This window comes from Panthera onca, chromosome D3, assembly GCF_046562875.1.
Source record: "Panthera onca isolate mPanOnc1 chromosome D3, mPanOnc1 haplotype 2, whole genome shotgun sequence".
NCBI lineage: Eukaryota > Metazoa > Chordata > Mammalia > Carnivora > Felidae > Panthera > Panthera onca.
Window position 1 is genome coordinate 77,374,667 of NC_138350.1, and position 22,293 is coordinate 77,396,959.

Below are 22,293 nucleotides of genomic sequence, written 5' to 3' on the forward strand. Positions count from 1 at the left end.
TAGATGACTTCTCAAAAATTGTAGAACTCTAATTTTGGTTTTTATTTCATAACTAGTTTATATGATTTTCTACTGTTGGCGGTCTCCTATATTTAACTAAATTTGCTTTTCCATAATTTTTTACTCACCGATTCTAATTTTCCTCCCTTGCATTTCCCAGAATTAGTAGTTTTGGCCCAGTTTTCCCCAAAGCCAGCCCTTCAACTGTTTAAGGAATTGCTTATGCTAGCATATATATTGTCTTTTTCAAGGTGAACGTCTCCGGTTCTGCAGTGGTTATCATGATAACGCTGGTAAAGACGCTAAAGAATATTAAAAAATATATTTTTATTTGAATACAGCTGACACACAATGTTACATTAGTGTCAGGCGTATGACATAGTGACTCAGCTTCTTCATGTGTTAGGCTATGCTCACGGCAAGTGTAGCTACCATCTGTCACCACACAATGGTGTTACGATACTGAGCATATTCCCTATGCTGTGCCATTTATTCCTGTGACCTATTCAAAACTGGAAGCCTATATCTTTCACTCCCCCTCACCCATTTTGCCCATACCCCCCTACTCCCTCCCCTCTGGCAACCACCAGACATATAGGTCTGATTAAGGTTTGTTTGCTTCTTCATTGGTTATTTTATTTTTTCTTTTACGTTTATTTATTTAGAGAGAGAAGAGGGCAAGCATGAGTGGGGAAGGGACAGAGAGAGAGAGAGAGGGAGGGAGAAAATCCCAAGCAGGGATCCATGTTGTCAGGGTGGAGCCCGACGTGGAGCCCGATCTCAGGAAACATGGGATCATGACCTGAGCCGTAATGAAGAGTTGGATGATCAACTGACTGAGCCATCCAGGCTCCCCCTCATTGGTTATTTTATATTCCATAAATGAGTGAAATCATGGTATTTATCTTTACCAATCTAATTTTACTTGGCGTAATGCTCTCTAGGTCCATCCGTGTTGTTGCGTATAACACAATCTCATCTTTTTTTATGGTGGCATAATGTTCCATGATATAGTGTATACACACATACAATGGAAGGTATCTTCCTTAAGGCTGATAAAAAAATATTTGCAGGTGTCATGCACAAAATTAATTTAAATGTAGGACTTGAAACCATAAAACTTCCAGAAGAAAATGTAGGGAAAAGGTTCTTGATATTGGTCTTCGCAGTGTTTTTAATTTTTTTTTTTATATGATACCAAAAGTTCAAGCAATAAGCAAAAATCAAGTGTGGCTCTATCAAACTATAAAACTTCTGCACAGCAAACCAATCAACAAAATGAAGAGGCAACCTAAGGATTGGGGAAAATATTTGCACATAATTATCTGATCAGGGATTACTATCCTGAACATGTAAGGAACACCTACAACTCAATAGTTTAAAAAAAAAAAAAAAAAGATAACCCGATGAAGAAAGGGACAAAGGATCCGAACAGGCATTTTTCTGAAAAATGTATGCGAATGGCCAACCGGTGCGTGAAAAGGTACTCAGTATCACTAAATCGTCAGGGAAATGCAAATCAAAACCACAGTGATATCCCTTCACACCCATTGTATCAAAAAGACAGGAGCTAACAAGTGCTGGCAAGGATAAAGGGAAAAGGAAACGTGTCCACTGTTGACGGGAATGTAAATTGGTTCAGCCACTGGAAAATAGTACGGAAGCTCCTCAAATGGAAAAAAAAATTTTTTTATGTTTATTCATTTTTGAAAGACAGGGAGAGACAGAGCACAAGCAGGGGTGGAGCAGAGAGAGAGGGGGACACAGAATCTGAAGCAGGCTCCGGGCTCCAAGCTGTCAGCACCACAGCCCGATGAGGGGCTCGAACTCACGAACCGCGAGATCATGACCTGAGCCGAAGTCGGATGCTCAGCTGACTGAGCCACCCAGGTGCCCCGGAAGCTCCTCAAATTTTAAAAATAGGGCTACCATATGGTCCAGCGATCCCACTTTTGGGATGAAATCATTAAGGAAATGAATCACTATCTCAAAGAGAGATCTCCTGCTCTACTTAGGGGAACTAAATGTTTCTTTGGTGTAGTTTGAGCAGGAAAAACAAAATGCCTCCTTGCTTCCAAACATTTACCTCAGTCTTAGGTTTATCCAGCTTGCCAATTTCTTAACCTCAATCGTTTCTTTAGTTTCAACCATTTCAATCAGAGGTTCTCTCTTAAAATAGGTAACCAACAATCATAAAATTAGATGTAGCAGCACCCATTTACAAACAATCAGCAGACTAATCTGACTAATCAGTAAGCCTAATAATAACTACGATTTATTATTTATTATGTTCTGTGCACTGGACTAAGTGCTTTTCACTTCATTTACTCCTCATAATAAGCAAGGAGTTATTACCGTATTAAACAAAAGCGGAAGCTGAGGCAAATGAATTTAAGTTTTATTTACTTAAGTAATATCTACACCCAACATGGGGCTCAAACTCACAACCCTGAGATTGTCCCGAGATCAAGAGTCACATGCTCTTGTGATTGAGCCAGCCAGGTGGCCCTTGTGGCGCATGAATTTCAGCAACTTGACCAGCCTCTGCTGGCTGTACTAAATGGTTCAGAAATCACTAAAATTCAGGTCATCTGACTCTAGAGCATAAATGTTTGCCATAGTGACTGTGTTATCTTTGCAAAGAGAAAAAAAAAAAAAACCTTGATGGAAGGCAAGACAGGACAGATAGGTATTTCGAGACTAAAAGGATACAGAATGGTTTAGGACACGGGACGTGGCCAAGACCTGGCAAGAAGAAGAGACCTCTGCCGAGACAGGATTTAGCAGGGGCAAACCTAAGTCACGTGAATAGTTAGACCTCTAGAAAACAGGCGTCTCGATATTTAGATGGTTGCTTTGAGGCATAACCAATTAATTTCAAAAATTAAGTAAGCATTAGGGACATTAACATTTCAGTGCTATAAAGCTTGATGTCCTATTTATTCATTTTCTATAGCTAAGAAGGAAGGCTCTGTTTGACAACATTTTACTTTTAATTATAGGGATGACGTGATTAATAGCATTAATATGTGCTAGGTAATTACAGTGTTAAGTCTAATATTAGTGTAAGAGAACAGTGAATCTTTAATGCATTGAATAAGAAAGCCTGAAAGAATATTGCATAGGCAATTAATTATGATCAATTTTATGTAAGATATGTAACTGCACTAATAGTCAAAGCATGGTTAACTCCTCACAGTTCATCCAGGAGTGTCGGAAGGATTCAGCGGAAGAGGAAACACTGTGGATTCTGCCTAAGCTTCCCTAAGATTATACCATGGGCTGGCTAGCTTCGTCTAAATTCTTTTTCTCCCAGTCATGGTTGCTAGCTATCCAAGATCAATATGTCATCAGGGTTCTTCTGGGAAGACCTTCATTTATGGCTTGTAGACTTCTGCCTTCTTGTGGCCTCTTCTCCACACACACACACACACACACACACACACACACAGCTCTGGTATCTCTTTCTCTTAAAAGGACACCGATTCTACTGGATTAGGTTCCCATCCTATGAAATCATTTAACCTTAATTACTTTCTTAAAGGCCCTATCTGTAGTCACGTTAGGGGTTAGAGCTTCAACATACACATTCTGGGGGTTTATAATTCAGTCTGTAACGCACTGAATCCCATATGGAAGTCAAGACTGGTCCTGTGGATTGGAGTGGCTAGGATCCAGTGCCCTAGGGCTAGATTGTCTGTGTTTGAATCCTGTTTGGGCAGGGGAGAGAGCTCCTGATCCTTCCCTTCTTAAAACACTCTTTCATGGGCATCTAACTGGGGATGTTAATAACAGTACCTGTCTCACAGGATTGCTGTGAAGATTAAAAACCCAACATAGGGGCACCTGGGTGGCTCAATCGGTTAAGTGGCCGACTTCGGCTCAGGTCATGATCTCGCTGTCCGTGAGTTCGAGCCCCGCATCGGGCTCTGTGCTGACAGCTCAGAGCCTGGAGCCTGTTTCAGATTCTGTGTCTCCCTCTCTCTGACCCTCCCCCATTCATGCTCTGTCTCTCTCTGTCTCAAAAATAAATAAACATTAAAAAAAATTAAAAGAAACCCAACATAAAAGCCCATAACACAGCACTTGGCACTTAGGCAGGCTCTGAAAAAGTTAGATATTGTTTTTATTGTTGGCTCGGTTTTAACTTCTGGCTAAATTAGGCAATGGGTTACATACTAAGGTTTGAAAAAAATCATACAAAGAATGTTACAGAAAGGTGCAATTGACATTAGAGATATTAGAAAGATCTTATGGGACAAAGCATTTATTTAAGGCATAAAGGTCAACTTGTTTACCTCTTTGTTCCTAAGAAGTAGGAATAAATTATAAAAATAATGTGAGAAAAAAATTGATTTTTCTCATAGCTGCTTGTTTGAAAAATGTCAACCTTACAAAGAATTTACAAGGGTGCAATGACAATACATTAATTACATCATGAAATATGCAAATGGAGGTCAATATTTAGAAGCACGAAATAATACACTGAAAATTTCTCTCACAAAAGTAGCAAATTGTGAATTATAATCTTCATAAAAGCTATAAAAATACAATAGATGTAAAACCAAGACTGTAGAAAAACTAAAAGCATGGTATTATGACATGATTTCTGATTTTGTTCAAGTCACAGTAGGGCTTCTGCACAAAGTTGCTAGCCCCTAATGAAGCAGTTCATAAAGATCTTCCTGGGGATGACTTAAATCCCCAGGAAGGAATTATATAAATTTATGATACATATAACCTATGTGATTATATAAATTATGTGCGTTTCTTAGAATCGTATTAATCATTAGAGTTTTTTGGATTCAGGTGAAGAGAAACTTATTTTATATATGAATACCTGTGATACGTTTCTGTTGAACAGATTGCTTCCAAAATTGACCGGCTTAGAATAATAATACGTACTATCTCATACAATTCCTATGGGTCAGGAATCTGGGAGTGGCTTAGTTAGGTGGGTCTGTCTTGAAATTTTCCACTAAGTTTCAGGCACCATGTGGTCACCTGAAGCCTTGGCTAGGCCTCGGGGATCAGCAAGACCAGCTGTCTCCCATGGGTCTGGACTGCAGCCCTCAGTTGCTTGCTGGCTGTTTGCAGGACGCCTCAGTCCCCTGCCCGTGAACCTCTCCCCAGGGCTGCTTGAGAGTCCATACGACATAGCAGTTTTACTGACCCAGAATCGATAGAAGAGAGTAAGGCAGAGAAGTCTTTATGACCTTACCTTGAAAGTCAGGCACCACTACATTTTTTATGAGAGTCAATATGATATTAACTTAGGAGGTGGAGACAGAGGAGAAGGAAGCAGATAGAATCAGAATTCCTAGATCTCAACAGGGTGAGTGTGTGTGTGTGTGTGTGTGTGTGTGTGGCGGGGGGGTGGGAGGGTTGGGGGGTGTGAGGCAGCCTGGGGGTGGTGATGGAAGGGAATTTGGTGAGGAATGTATGAAGTTGAAAAATAAACCACCAGGACAGCACTCCCCACCACCTTCCTTGTTATCTTACTCCTAATGACCCAACCAAGTTAGAATGAAATCCTAGGAGTTTCAGGGCCGGATCTCCTTTTAGCTTAGTATTAGGCCCACAGTACAGAAAGCCGCATTCCATAGAGGCCCTGACTTCGTGCTACACTATATTCCCAGGTAACACCCTTGAGAAGGTATTTATTGTTAGATCGGAGAACAACATCTGTGAACGAAGTGGTTTAGTAACCGAAATGTAGAAATGAGCTTTTGATTGTGAGTGAAGGCCGATACTCATGAAATGTCTGACGTAGGTAAAGTGGCTTTCGGGGAAGGTAGGTCAGTGTTCTCAGTCGTGCATTGTTATTATGTTGTGAGGCTTATTATGTTGTGAGGCTTACTGCTTATGTTGAGCAGTAAGAGGGTTTGGATTTTCATGGGCAGCTATAAATTCAGATTTTCTCTCTTGCTGTCAGGAGTTCAGTTGAGCTGGAGAGAGCTGAGCTGCCAGATGTCGGTGTAGCCCATTCAGGCAACAAGCCAAAATGACAGGAACGGTCAAGCCTCTGGTTACTTCCTCGATAGTATGAACAAGAGGCTAACCCACAGAAAGTGTCCACTCCTGCCCTGTTCCATTCTCACTGCCTAGAGGAGGAGGAGACGGGAGGGCTGTTCCTGGTAAGACTGGCCCGGTAAAGACTTTGCAAGCAGCTGTGGTTTTTAGCCACAGCTCGATTCCTCAGTTGTACTTGCAGTCAGAAACCTATTGGCTTGTATTTTTGTACTTAAAAAAATTTTTTTTCAGTTTATTTTGAGAGAGAGAGAGAGAGAGAGAGAGAGAGAGAGAGAGAGAGAATAAGTGGGGGAGGGGCAGAGAGAAGGAGAGACAGAATCCCAAGCAGGCTCCGAGCCATCAGCACAGAGGCTGACGTGGGATTTGAACCCACAAACCGTGAGATCACGGCCCGGGCCGAGATCAAGAGTTGGTCGCTGAACCGACTGAGCCACCCAGGTGCCCTGTATTTGTCTACTTTTGATTTGGGGAATACGGTCATTGCGATTCTGGCTTTCTAATTGTGTTCCTTTTATTCTACCTCTGCAAATTTGTAGCTTATACTGACTGTATAATATAAAATTGTTTTTTTTTTAATGATATAAAATTGTTAAAGGCTTTTCACTGAGACATATACTATGAAAAATCAAAGGGCTTTATTAACAATTACAAAAAATAAATACTGGCTCAGTTAGTTAAGCGTCCAACTCTTGATTTTGGCCCATGTCACGATCTCATGGTTTGTGGGACTGAGTCCTGAGTTAGGCTTCTGGCTGACAGTGCGGATCCTGCTTCGGATTCTCTCTTTCCCTCTCTCTCTGCTTCTCACTGCTTGCTCATGAGTATGTGCTCTTTCTTTCTCTTTCCCTCTCTCAAAAAACAAGCAAACAAACAAACAAAAAAAACTTGTGAAATGTACTGAACTTACACTAATGTTTGTTGCTCTGGGACAGATATTTCCTTCATGGTGTAGAACAGCACACGCCCTTCGTGAAATTGGTGAGCATTTTATCTGCATGTTTGTTTTTCTACATCTCTGTACTTTCTCCTCTGTCCTTCCAGAAGAGCAGTGGCCTCATATTGCCATCCCATTTTCTAAGGCTCATGTTTCATTTTTCCACATCAAGCTGCTTATTAACTAAGTACTTAAACATATGTTCCAAAGTATTTCTTTTTAGTTTGTCACCTGGGGATCACCATCCCCTTCTACCCCATTTTAGAGATTGGTGTTAGAAGGAAAACAATGTGTTAAATCAATGCGTACTAGAATTTTTATGATTCATAGCCTGCCAGGTCTCATAAGTATGTTTGCATTTTAAATAAATGCAGCAACAAAACAAGTTGACCCAGATTAATCTCTAGATGATAGATTACGGGCTTCCAGGAAAAGTAATAAAAAGAGTAATGGAATTGGAGCCAGGTGGGAGAAGTGGGTGAGGTGAGAGTGGCTAAATAGAAAGAATTTTTATATTCCTAAATTCTGTAGTTTAGATTAATTCCAACTCTACTAGGTAAGTTGACCCGTTCTTTTGCTTGAAGACAGACTGAAAAATTAGGATGAGAAAAATTAAGTAGATAGTTTCATCATTCACTTAATTGCTTAGGCCCAAACCCTTAGTGCCCATCTTTGATTCCTTGCTTCATCTCCCATCCCCTACCTAATCCATCACCAAATCCTATAGATGTTTACAGTGTATCCAGATCAAACCACTGCTTATCCTCTCCCCAGATCAAACCACTGCTTATCCTCTCCAAGTCTACACTTGGTCCAAGGCACCATTTTGTGTTCCATTACAGCCTAACCTTCCATACTTCCCAGCACTCCTCAACACAGCGGTCACCACGCTCCTCTATAAATGAGGTCAGATTGTGTCAACTGCGCCATTCCCCAGTTCTCAGGTTCAGTGGCTTCCCTTGTGCTGAGAGGAAAATCCAAAGTCTTTGCTCTGCTCTGGCCCCTGGCTATCTCTTGGATTTCATTTCCTACCACTCTGTTTTGCTCACCATGTTCCAGCTCCGACAGCCTTCCCTCTGTGCCTTGAACGTGCCAACCATTTTCCTATGCCAACATATTTATTACTTTTTTGCTGTCATCCTTCCTTCCTCTTCCTCTTAGAGGTGTGTGTGTGTGTGGGGGGGAGTCTCCCAGATATCCACATGGTTCTTATCTCAGTCCATTCAGGTCTTTCCTTAAATGTCACCTCAGAGACTCTGTGCCCAAACACCCTACCTAGCAAAGCTTTGCTTTCACTCTCTTTTTCCTTATCCTAATTGATTTTTTTTTCCATAGCTATATCCATATGTAGCATTAGGTTTCTCTAGAGAAATAGAACTAAATTCTCTTCCTTCCTCCCTTCCTTCCTATCTATCTATCTATCTATCTATCTATCTATCAGCTATCTATCTCCTATGATGTGACATTGCAAGCTAGAGACCCAGGAAAGCCAAACGTGTAATTCAGCCCAAGTCCAAAGGCCTGAGAACCAGGAACTTCAAGGGCAGGAGAAGACCAACGTCTCAGCTGAAGCAGCTAGGCAGGAAGGACTGAATTATATTTAGGCCCTTGGGTGATGCCCATCCATACTGAGGAGGGCAGCCTCTTTACGGACTCTACCAGTCAAATGCTAGTTCCATCTGGAAACACTCTCACAGACATACTTGCGAAAAATGTTTAGCCAAATATATGGGCACCCTGTGATCTAGTCAACTTGAGAAATAAAATTACACACACACATGCAACACACACTTCACTGTCTGTCTATCTTACTAGAATATGTGCTTCAAATGGAGAAGGACTTTGTGTTTTATTTATTACCATAGCTCTAGGACATTGGGTAGTACTTGACACATAATAGCTGTTTGAATAAATATTTGTTGAATAAATAAATGTTCTAAATGAATAAAAAGGTAAGCATATATTCTTTATACATACATGAACATATATGTACACAAACATATGTATATTCAAGATTTTATTTTTAAGCATCTCTATACCTAACATGGGGTATGAATTACAACCCAAGGTCAAGAGTCACATGCTCTACTGACTGAGCCAGTCAGGCCCCTGTCTTTTATATATTTTTGATAGAGAATAATAAATCTATTAGATTCAATTCTTATTTTTATTCCTTGAGGTGAAAATCAGGACCTCATAGCCTAAGCATTACAGAGAAGTAAGAAATGACAAATACCTATCATTAAGGAGCCTACAAGCAGGAGTTTTGTTGATTTTGATAATGCCAAGTACCATCACCTGTATTTTCACATTAAAATATACTAGCATTCTCACACAATCAGCCAAACGAATCATTGAGGCCAAAGAAGCTAATGAAAAATTCAGTAATTGGATATGGCCCTTCAATTTTATATCAAGTTCTATAATTAATTAAAAAGAATCCTATAACCATTTTATGTCTGGATAGAAACTATAGTGCCAAGTTTATTGAAATATGATTTTGCGGGGTGCCTGGGTGGCTCAGTCGGTTGGGCGTCCGACTTCAGCTCAGGTCACGATCTCGCGGTCCGTGAGTTCGAGCCCCGCGTCGGGCTCTGGGCTGATGGCTCGGAGCCTGGAGCCTGTTTCCGATTCTGTGTCTCCCTCTCTCTCTGCCCCTCCCCCGTTCATGCTCTGTCTCTCTCTGTCCCCAAAATAAATAAATGTTAAAAAAAAAATAAAAAATAAAATAAAAAAAATATGATTTTGCCATGATTTAACTCATTTTCTTTAGTACAGTACTTATTCATCTCCCTATATAAGATCATTTTGCCTCTTTGGGCTACGTTCTCTCTCAATAACGGTATGCTTCATGTGGTCTGGCTGTTATAAATGCTAGGGGAGCATGAAAATGTTGAATATTTTAGGTTGTGAGCTCATTAAAGCTGTCCTACAGAAGGCTGAGCACTGTAAAGTAACAAATGAAGGTAATGGCTAATTTTCTAGAAATCTGGGGAGAAGGTATAACCAGGAAAGGAGCTGTCTGTGACATCAGACGCACCAGGTAGTCCCATTTCCCCAGAGCTATGGCCTGAGTGATTTTAAGAGAGAACAAGGCAGCCCGAAAGCATTATTCCACCTGTGCTGTGGCCCAGACCCACAAGGTAGAAATCCTTTTTTATAGTCATAGCTGTTGAAAGCCCTGGAAAGAATCAGCTGTAGTGTAGGTGAAGGTCTTAGAGAATCCTGGTGCAATTTCAAAGAAGATTCCATTTCCCATAAAATCTCCCACTTTAGCAGCAAGGTTGTTTAATTATAAATACATTTCATTTACTTTCTTCTAGTCAATACGTATGACTTTTGTTATGATTTGACAAAAATCCTTATTGTACTGCTGATGACCTTTCTGTCTCCTGTTTTAATGATTTCAAAGTCATTACGAAAGAAAGCACCAGCAGCTTTGTACATATTTGTTCAAGTCTCTCCTCCACTTCTCTGTTATTTCAACAAAGAACAGGTGGCACGTCAAAACCAGCTATGAAAATGGTATATTTACTCCGTTATCTGTCTCAATTTTTTTCTGTTTGGATTTTTTCCATTTGGTATTTCCGTTTAGTATTGTTAAATCCAGTTGTAGAATTTCATGTTTTGTTGTCGTTCCATTGAGTATTTGAATGTATATTTTTCGTTTAGGATTGCTGTGGTTATAAAGGGAGTCTAGATACCGTTTTCCCTGTAGCCCATAATAGTTCATGCTCACAAGAAAGGCTCAGAGGAAAATACGAGAGAGTAGGTGGCTGTAAGACAACATGATCATTACGGTGTTATTAAGATTTTGGAACTCAAGAAAAGCCTTGAGATGTAGCTAATAAGTTATTGAACTAGAATTCAAACCTCATGCTCCTATGCCCAAATGCTGAATTCTTTGCATTATATCGGAGTGAAAAGCAGAGAGGGATTGGGTGGTGCATGTTACGGATGCAGTAGAGAGAAGTAATCACCACGAGCCAAGTGGAACATAGTTATAATAGGGTACCTGACACTATGGAATTATGATATTGAGATTCCAAAAACACGTTTATTCAAAATCTATACTAAATGGCCTTTTATCCAGGATGATGAGTTTTAGATTGGTCATATTTCCAGAATTTGGCTGGGATGTTGTATGTATACACAGTGTAAATTCAATGCTTAAAATCCTTGCTGCCTCTCAAAATACTACCATCATCGAAGTCACACATTAATAACAAAACCGCGTTCATGTCATTGAAACTGTACGTGACAATGCGTACCAACTGAGCTGTGTCATCGTGCGACAGCAGAATGCCACCAGTGGGTCATTTATAGGAAAGTGCGGAGGACAGATGGGTCCAGTTTGTTCACGAAGGTGGCCTAGGGACACAGAGGGGGCACAAGCTTTGTTCTCTAAGGACTTACCTTTAGAGAAATGAGGAGGAAGGGCTTTTATGTTTGGGAAATGTCCTCTCTGGGTGAGTGGCTTGTGCCAAGAGCTGTAAGGCCCTTTGGGAATAAAGAAATGATCAGTATTATGAGGCACTCTTTCATTCCGGGATCATCAAGCTTTCTGTAAACCTCTTTTGCTCCCTTAGAGGCATCTCTTTGTTCTGGAGTGCTGACTGGTCCTTGTCCTTGCCCCTGGCCCATTTCTCAGCTTCCCCCTCTGCATGATCTGGGTCATTATGGCTCCTGATGCCCCTTGGGTGAATTCCGGCTCCTCATCGGGTCAGTGTTTTTGATGGGTGTAATGAAGCGTCCAAAGGAGTCACGCTGACCTGGTTTACATTCTAGTTCCAACACTCCTGATTTAGATCCTCAGCAAAGTTATTTTTTTCCTTCTGGCCCGTTAGCTTCATTTCCTCTAAAATGTGGGTTATCGTGTGCTTTTCAAATCAGTTGAAGAAATAACCACGAGTAATCATCTGAAGCATAACCTGCCTGTTCCATTACTCCCAATTCCTCACAACCTGCCTGATTTTAAATCCCCACCTGTCTTATCTGCTGCTGCTTTAAGTCCGGATAAAGGATGCAAGAGGAAACATTTATTTAAAAACAAGAATATGAAAAACAAACAAACCCAGGTCTTTTGAGCTATGCTTCATACTCCTATTCAACTCTTTCCTCTTGTACCCTGTAACCTTTTTTAAGTTTATTTACTTATTTACTCAGAGAGAGAGAGTGGGGAGGGGCAGGGAGAGAGGGAGAGAGAGAATCCCGAGCAGGTTCTGTACTGTTGGTGCAGAGCCTCATGCGGGGCTCAAACTCACAAACCCGTGAGATCATGACCTGAGCCAGAATCAAGAGCCGGACGCTCAACCGACCGAACCACCTAGGCGCCCCCTCCCATTGCTTTTTTTATCTTCTCCCGGATGTGTCACAGTTTACCTACTCGTCTGTGACTGATACTTTGAAATTCCCATGGCAACTACAGGCCGTATAAATTCCTGTCCCGGCCAAGGTGGGAGCTTCTCATGTGTCCACTGAGCTGTGAGGCAAGATCAGAGCCTTAGAAGTGTCACCATGCTCTGGACTTCTCTGATGCTGACCGTCAGTAGTTTGGGGGTTTTGCCATGTTGCCAGATGTTATCCTAGCTGTGGTTCGGGGCTGTGCCTGAGGGGGTGAGGAGGTAGGTAGTGGGAGCAGGCATAGGGAGGTGGCTGTGAAAAGTTCTGACCTATACCATACGTTACAGAATGAACTTATAATACCCCTTTAGTCCAGATAATATTGTCTACATTTGAAAGATGAGGAAACGAGTCTTGGCTTTGTTAACTGAGGTCACACATTGGATTCAAACTGCAGTCTGTCTGACCTTAAAAATCCATGAGGCTAGGCTGTGACTACAGCCAGCTGGTGAGCCCATTTGGTCTAGGACTGTGATGAGCAACCACTATCTGCCTGTTTGGACACTGACCCTGGCTCATCTGCTTCATTTTGGGTGTTACCATCATCTCCTTCACTTACGGCATCTGACCATGGCTCTCCTGGCCTGCCCTTGACCAAACTGCTCTCTTAGTGTACTTGTTTTTGTTTGTTTGTTTGTTTTTGTTTTTAGTGTTTATTTGTTTTGAGAGAGTGAGTGAGCAGGGGAGGGGCAGAGAGAGAGAGAGAGAGAGAGACTGAGAGAGAGAGAGAGAGGGAAAATCCCAAGCAGGCTCTGTGCCATTAGCACAGACCCCAACTGGGGCTTCCATCTGACAGACCGTGAGATCGTGACCTGAGCAAATTCAAGAGTCAGACGCTTAACCGAATGAGCCACCCGTGCACCCCGTGGAGAGGGTACTTCTATCTCATATTCACACAGACACGAAAAGAGGCCAGTGGTGACCCGGTTGCATTGGTGACCCAGACAATTGCTCAGTTGTCTTGGCACTTAGGTTTGTCCCTGTCTTTTATTGAAAACAATTAGTGGAAACGGAAATGAAAAGAGAAGTTGCCCTCCCTCGGAGTTCCTCCTCTGCGTTCCTTATGTGATGACAACGTCACAGGGAGAACATCTCACCTTCCTTTAGTCAGACTGGATTACGGTCACTCCAAACCAGCCTCACACTAGATGCTGTGGCATGTCTGACCTAATGATGGTGTCGCGGAACAAGGGTAAGTGATCAAAGTAGAATTTGGAAAAAGAAAAATCCAGGAGAATTTGGAGGGGAGACAGAACAGATGGGATCACAAAGCCATGACAAAGATCAGGGCAGTCAATCTGTGGGTGGCAGACAAGGAAGCAATTATTTCGAGAAGCAGATCTTATACCAGTTGTTAATCATAAAGAATATATTAGTTTCCTATTTTGGAGGCTTTAGCGTTTATACTTGCTTTGGGACTTGGGGTTTGTAAGAATGAAAGTTCACTTTCTGTTCTGATATTCAAACTGTTCATCTATCTAACGTATTGAATACTATATATACTCATTTCTGTGCTAGAAGTAAATCTCAATCTTTTCCTGTTACACCTTAGTCAGTATCCGCAGCCACGTAGAGCTCTTACAGAACATTTTATTTTTTTATTTTTATTTTTTGAGAGAGGGAGAGAGGGCGCAAGTGAACAAGGGGCAGAGAGAGAATCCCAGGAGGGGCAGGGAGTAGGGGGCGGGGAGAGAGAAAGAGAGAAGCAGGATTCATGTTTTACATGAAGCGGGGCTTGAGCTCACCCGATGTGAGACTCAAACTCATGAACTGTGAGATCACGACCTGAGCAGAAGTCAGATGTTTAACGACTGAGCCACCCAGGTGTCCCAGAAAGTTGAAGAATGATGTGTTGCAGAAAGGCATAGTCTTAAATAGAACTTTTTTCTCCCCCTGGTATCAGCCACATTTTAGTGACATGTTCTAAAATAAAGATTCACTATATACCTTTTTAGGATGACTGTGTTTATATTGTTAAAAGTAAGTATATTTGTGGATCAGTAAATAAGGCAATATGTTAATCATTCAACTATTTCTATTGGGCAACATCATGGGGATTTTGGAATAGTTTCTGAGATCTGGTAATGAACAGATGATTGAATGTTATTTTCAGGAACTGTCCAGAACTCCAAAATCCTAGGCATCTGGTTAGTGTATAATGTGAAGCATAAACGTATTTACTATTGGGGCAAACGGCGATATATGGAATATGTAGACAGAGACTTAATTATAGAAAGTTGGATATAATGGAATAAATCTAATGAGAAGACATATGAGAAATTCAGGGATTTTGTGTTTTAGAATAAAGCTGCCCTAAAGGAAAAATAGAACAGATTTTCAGTTTGTCAAATGTTTGAGCTGTGTAAAAGCAAAGCCAAAATTGTACAATCTCAAATAAGCATAAATCTGGTAGAGGGACTAATTGTTTCCACTAGGATGCTTCCAGAGTGAGAGTAATTTAATTCTTTTTAAAGCTTAGTTTAAGTGCAGGATTTTATCCATATATTATGCTTGTTAGTAGCAGTTTTTAAATTTTTTTTAATTAAAGAAAAATTTTTAATGTTTATTTATTTTTGAGATAGAGAGAGCGAGCAGAAGAAAGGGAGAGAGAGATGGAGGCATAGAATCCCAATCAGGCTCCAGGCTCTGTGCTGGAAGACAGAGACTGACACGGGGTTCAAACTCATGAGCCGTGAGATTGTGGCCTGAGCCGAAGTTGGACTCTGAACTGACTGAACCACCCAGGTGCCCAAGTTAGTAGCAGTTTTAATAGCAAGATATGATTTAGGAGAAAGTCAGTAATTTCTTGCATGTGTTATATGGTATTTTGGGTTAAAAGTATTTTGTTATTTTCTCTCCATAACAACAGTGTGAAGTATGAAAGGCATCATTATTCTCATTATAAAAAGGAGTAAACAGAGCCTAGACTGTTCTGAGTTTTTTTTTAAGTTTATTTACTTATTTTGAGAGAGAGAGAGAGAGAGAACGAGTAGAGCAAGGGCAGAGAGAGAGCAAGGAGACAGAGAATCCCAAGCAGGCTCTGCACTGACAGTGTGGGGCTCGAACTCACAAAACCATGAGATCATGACCTGAGCCAAAACCAAGAGTTGGATGCTTAACTGACTGAGCCACCCAGGCACCCCCTCAAGTTGTTTTTGTAGGTATTTCTGTGGATCTGAGCTCCTTTATCTGGTCTTGGATTTGATGACTGAGCCAGGTAGGGGAAGCCATCTGAGGACGATAAAGATAGTGATCTTAACAAAAAAAAAATCAACCCAGACCCATAAATCTTGGCCTGGTTAAAATTGGGCTCTAGCAAGTACACCAAAGACATATCTCTTTGGGGATTAGAGGCCTCGTCAGCTGATTCTCTGGTCTGGGCTCCTGAGCCAATACCCCCAGTCAGAGGCCGGGCAAGGGCCTGCTTCCAATTTTTGACTTAAGTAGTGTCAAAGCCATTCTACCTTAAGAAAATCAGATTGTCTCTTGTAGCATATTTTATTCTTGACATAAATCCTTCCTTTGATTTATCCACTGAGACTCAACGTCGAAATAACATCTCAGGAGTGAAAAATGAGAAACATTACGTTGTCATCAGCTTCAACGTCTTGGCTTGAATTAACATTCAACTTCAGAACTGAATTAGTTAATCTCATTCTACCGTCCCTGATTGGAAGCCCAATAGAATGGACATGAGGCCAGCTCATCTGGGAAAGGAAGAGGAAGGGAGGCGAAAGTTGGAAGGAGGAGGCATTCTGGGGTAGACACAGTTGGGGGGCGCGGGCAGCTTGCTGACATGTCAGCTAGAAAGTGCTAAGTAAAAGGATCTGAAGTCTGAATAAAAACAGACATGAAGTTCCAGGTTTCTGCCCAGACTCGAATTCCATTTGTGCTTTTCCCCAAAACTATCCTTTTCTATCTTCTGGCAAGATGAGAAAATGATAGCAAGTTTGTATTAGCAAATAAAGTCTAGGGCTTGATCTGATAATTTCAGAGTGTGTTTGGTGGTGGTGATGTGGTTGCAGTATTGAAATAACTGTTTAATAGTATCCACAAGCAGGGGCTCCTGGGTGGCTCAGTCGGTTGAACGTCCGACTTCGGCTCAGGTCATGATCTCACGGTTTGTGAGTTTGAGCCCCGCATCGGGCTCTGTGCTGATGGCTCGGAGCCTGGAGCTGGCTTTGGATCCTGTGTCTCCCTCTCTCTCTGCCCCTCCCTCACTTGCCCCTCCTCCACTGTCTCTGTCTTTCAAAAATAAATAAACAGGTGCCTGGGTGGCTCAGTCGGTTGAACGTCCGACTTCGGCTCAGGTCATGATCTCACGGTTTGTGAGTTTGAGCCTGGCATCGGGCTCTGTGCTTACAACTTGGAGCCTGGAGCCTGTTTCGGATTCCGTGTCTTCCTCTCTCTCTGCCCCTCTCCTGTTCATGCTCTCTCTATCTCTCTCTTTCTCTCAAAGATAAGTAAACGTTAACAAAAATAGTGTCCACATATAATTAAATTATAAGCAAATATTTAGAAGTACAAACACTTAGGTACAAGGTATTACATACTCTGATATTTAATTAAGTGCTTATTGAAATATTTGATCAAACTTTCAAAATAATATCACAAAAAAGGCAACCACATAACAGCATTATAGTATTATACATTTCTTAAAGTATCCACCAGCACATGAAACTACTTAACATTAGTGCAAGAACCAGTGAAAGGGCAATTTAATTTTTTAACTATAGAATTAAAGTATTTCTGAGACACTGGGGTACCTTACAGTGTTTGATGAAAATGTGACTCCTGAAACGTCTTAGTTATGGAGAAGGCAACATCCACTCGTGTCGATAAACAGAAATGGAGTCAATGCCTTCCAGAATTCCTGTGTTTAATCTTTTCAAAAATTCTTTTGAAAATTTAGCAAACCTGAATAAACAGAAGTTATATTATTCTGTAATGCTTCACGTCTAGATTTATGAGATATATTTTTATCCCACTGTACAAACTGGGTAATATCTCACAATGTACATACAATACAATCATCAAAGAGAATCTAGGGATCCTTCAATCAAGCCCCATCTTTAATGACAACACTTCTCCTAACATCTTAATGTTCCCTTTTATGTCAAGGGAACTCAACGAATACAACTCCTGGATTCTCTTTACTCATTCCAGGATCATTTATTCTATTAGTAAATTTGGAAGAATAATTGGAGTTATGCTCTACATGTTTACTGTCACATTTGAGAATATTCAGTTCTGTTATATGGGAACAAGGAAAACAAGTGGGACAGATGAAACCCCCAGGCTGTGTTGAGTACCAACAGGGAAGTCATTAGCCTAGAGGATACATCTAAGCCAGATAAATGAACTGGGACACAGGTGGGTTGGACACAGATGAAGAAAGATGAAGCAAACGAGAGCTCTTTATAGATAGGAAAGGAATGGAGGGATTGAGTAAACATTAAATATTCATAAAGCACAGATCATGCCACATCCATACTGACAACAGTATCATCCCTAAACCAGCCGCCCGGTGGTGACACCAGCCCAGTGGTGACACCAAACGTGGCCCCAAGTGTATGCTGATGCAGACATTCAGAAATAAGTCCCGCTACTCAGCAGGTCGTTGATAGCTACAAGTGTGAATGGGCAGACATGCCTCTGCTTTCTCCAATAGAGCAAGTGTGTGTTGCCTCCAGGCACTGGCCACCTGTTGGGTCCCTTTGTTCAATCTCTACTCTGTAACCACACCATCAGCAGGGAAGGCTGATCCAGCCCAGAGAAACAGGACAGGTGAACGGTGTATAATCCAGGATGCAGTAGAGTGGTCCGCTCAACTGTACCATATCTTGTCTGGCCTCTTTCCTCTGCTTCTTGCTGTATGTTTTAAAGTGGATTCAATTAATGGTGTGTCATATGAGCATCTTAATAGGATCTGTAAGGCTTTCCATTCTGTTACTCCTGGTGTTGCTCTTGGAGGCTACCTTTGTAGCCATGCCCTCTTACTGTGGGATCTAGCTGCTCAGACAGATCATCTATTCTAAACTTCCCCAGAATTAAGCTCTTCTCCTGCAGCGGGAGAAGCCTGCTCAACTTGTCCACTGATGGTACCTTGATAGGGAAGTCTGTCTAGTCCTGGCCCCTTTGGTTCTTACAATGGGCCAGGTCCCCCAACTTAACCTTCATAGGTAATAAAGATAACGCTTTGATCTTCCGCCTGTCACTGCTTAATCTTGTTTCTGAATTTCTTCAGCGTCTGGGTACCAAAGAGGGATAATATTTATTGGACCCTCTCTGATTCTCCAACCCTCCTCACTTTAAAGTTGGGGTAGCTGAGGGTCATCTGGGTGGCTCAGTTGGTTGAGCGTCTGACTCTTGGTTTCGGCGAGCATCGCGACCTTCAAGCCCTACGTCGGGCTCTATACCGACAATGCAGAGCCTGCTTGAGATTCTCTCTCTCTCTCTCTGTTCTCCCTTGCTTGCAATGTCTCTGTCTCTCTCAAACTAAATAAACTTAAAAAAAATAATAAAGTTGCAGTAACTGAAGCTGAGAGAGTCCACAGGGCATTTATTTATTTATTTTTTTTTAATTTTTTTTCAACGTTTTTTATTTATTTTTGGGACAGAGAGAGGCAGAGCATGAACGGGGGAGGGGCAGAGAGAGAGGGAGACACAGAATCGGAAACAGGCTCCAGGCTCCGAGCCATTAGCCCAGAGCCTGACGCGGGGCTCGAACTCACAGACCGCGAGATCGTGACCTGGCTGAAGTCGGACGCTTAACCGACTGCGCCACCCAGGCGCCCCCACAGGGCATTTAAATTGGCCTTGCCAGCAGGATGGATGTAGTGGAATTCTCATTTCTGTAAGACAAGCATGAAGGTAAGCACTCCTGGGTGGTACCCTCTGTCCCTCAGCTGTGTTTCCCATGAACTTTATCACACTGGGGCCTTGGTGGCCTATCCTCTTGCTTTCTCCTCTGGATGTGGAAGGTTTTTTGCCCAAATGTTTAAAGGGGTCATCCCATGGGCATCAGGTTGTCCTGCCTTGGACTTGACCATCTCCTTCACTCTCCCTTTAACTCCTTTGGAGTTAAAGACACTCCGAAATCCATGTATCTCTGTTTAGAATTATGGAAATGTGTTTCTCATTAGTTTTTAGGGATAATTCTAACTTAGTGGATCCTGGCTCTGAGTTTATACTTAGGCTGAGTCAATCCAGTGCCTCAGTTTCCTCAGTAGCAGGCGATGTGATCCTTTGATATTGTTCTGTAGTTGTATATTCACTTGACTTCTAGCTCTCAAGTCAGCTACGTGCTAAGATTGCAACATTCCACTGTCGTTTTTAAGTTTGTGGCCTCAACTAGACTACTTTCAAAGTCCTGGTTTCCTGGGGCGCCTGAGTGGCTCAGTCGGTTAAGCGTCCGACTTCAGCTCAGGTCACGATCTCACGTTCCGTGAGTTCGAGCCCCGCGTCAGGCTCTGTGCTGATGGCTCAGAGCCTGGAGCCTGCTTCCGATTCTGTGTCTCCCTCTCTCTCTGCCCCTCCCCCGTTCATGCTCTGTCTCTCTCTGTCTCAAAAATAAATAAAAGTTAAAAACAAAAAAACAAAAAACAAAAAAACAAAAAAACAAAACACAAAGTCCTGGTTTCCTGACTTAGGGATGCCACCATTTCTGCCCTTTCTTCATTCTGTTTCTGTCCACTTAAGGAAGTGCTACAATTTTGTTACTGAAGTTTATAGGAGAAAACAACCACCCAGATAGAATGATTAAAACAGTTCATTCACTAATAACAAGGAAATTAGTACCTTCTCCTAGGTTTCATTCCAGCTGTTACCCACCTTCAACATTACTCCATTTCTTTGCCTTCAGGTAGGTTCATTTTGCTTCAGGATCTGTCGCTATCATTGAGAACGACGATTGCCTTTTGTTTACTCATGATTTCTAGGGCCTAGTCCAATTCCTGGGAAATAAGGAGGAAAATACAGTGATTAAGAGCTACTGGAAACAAACTTTGTTTTTGTTTTGTCATTCGATATCTAATTTCCCCTTTCCTCAAATAGCACCGATACTTATTTATGGGAACTGCTCTGGACAGAACTGGGGATAATCTGGCAGGATTGTCCTTCACCTTGCCCAACGTGTGAGTGTATGATCCACACTACAGCAATCATACGCTCTTTCCCTGCATTTCGGGGATAAAAACGGCACTGAAATTTGTTGGTGGTGATTGGTCACAGAGGCAGCACCGGGTAGAGGAAGATGTCTACTGGTTCTTTTTTAAAATTTTGAGATGAAATTCACAAAACATGCAATTAACCATCTTAAAGTGTGCAATTAAATGGATTCACAAGGTCATGTAACCAGCACCACTCTCTAATTTCAAAGCTTTTATTCACCCCAGAAGACAACCTCATACCCATTAAGCACTCATTCCCTATTATTCCATCAGTTCTTTTTTTTTTTTTAATTTTAAGTGTTTATTAAAAACATTTTTTAATGTTGTTTATACTGAATTTATACTTAGGTGGAGTCAATCCAGTGCCTCTGTTTCTTTAGTAGCAGGCAATTTATTTTTGAGAGGCAGAGACAGACTGTGATATGAGCGGGAAGGACAGAGAGAGAGAGAGAGAGAGAGAGAGAGAGGGAACCACAGAATCTGAAGTGGGCTCCAGGATCCAAGCTGTCAGCACAGAGCCGGACGCGGGGCTCGAACCCACGAACTGTGAGATCATGACCTGAGCCGAAGTCAGCCGCTTAACCGACTGAGCCACCCCAGATGCCCCTTATTCCACCGGTTCTTGCCGCCAAGACTCCCGTAGTTATTTCTGGTCCTTTAGCACTTTCTCCAATGCGAGCTACTCCATATCTTTATAATAATTCTTTTCCTACTTTAAGTGATTCAAAGTCACTTTCTCTTGCTTGCACCCAACTAATTACAATGAACACAAAGCTAAGGGTTTTGGAATCAGAAAACTTTAACCTCAACTGTAAATAGAAATTGTCAGGACTAAAGGGGATAATTCATGGAAAGCAATTTGCAATCTTAGTGCAGTGTATACACTAAATTTATTGTTGGTTTTTTTAGATGAATGTTTAATGAGTGAATTGCTACTCAGTGAAGTATCTGATCTCTCTCATGGTGTGTTTGCAGATTTGAACTACGTCAAGTCTAGATTTGGGTAGATAAGACGAATAGGTACAAAGACAAGATACGGATGTATATGCACACTAGGCAGGAGAGATGAGGAACATGATTAAGCAAATAAACATGCACAGGAGTATTGGTGAGCGTGGAAAATTTTTCCCCTCCATTCCTGATGTTTCTTTCTAAGTGAAGGCATGTCAATTGTTGTACCCCTCCTGGCCTCTCTCTGTTATGTGATTGATGTGTTTGGGAGCAGAAAGTGGGCATATAGCCCTCCGACTCCTCCTTTTACTTTCTTAGATGCGAGTTTCCTGCAGGAAGCGAAGCAAAGGTCCTGCTCTGATTCTGGGGGCGAGATTTGGGAGTGTGGAAAGATTGCAGTGCCCAGAGCGGCTGGGACTTATTTGCTCCTGGATTCCTTTGGGTTCTTTAGGACGACATTACTTTTTGCATTGTTGTCACTTGGGAGGAGAAAATGTGTTTTAATCAGAAATGAGAGATATTGCCAAGATAGGGTGGAGATTGCAAAATTATGAGTCAGGCTGAATAAGAGTGGAGAGGGAGACGATGCTAGTTTTCACCCAGTCACTGGGGATGTGGGTGTTTATTTGCTGGAATATTGATGTGGAAACTACGCCTAGGTGAACCATGGAAAAACATACCTTTCCCTAATTTAGAAGAGATTGTTGAAGGAACCACCTTGCTTAAAAGTACCTGCCTTGCCTAAAAGTACTTGAGTTAATTTATGAAGCTATTGCTAATAGATTTTGAAGCTTACTCTTG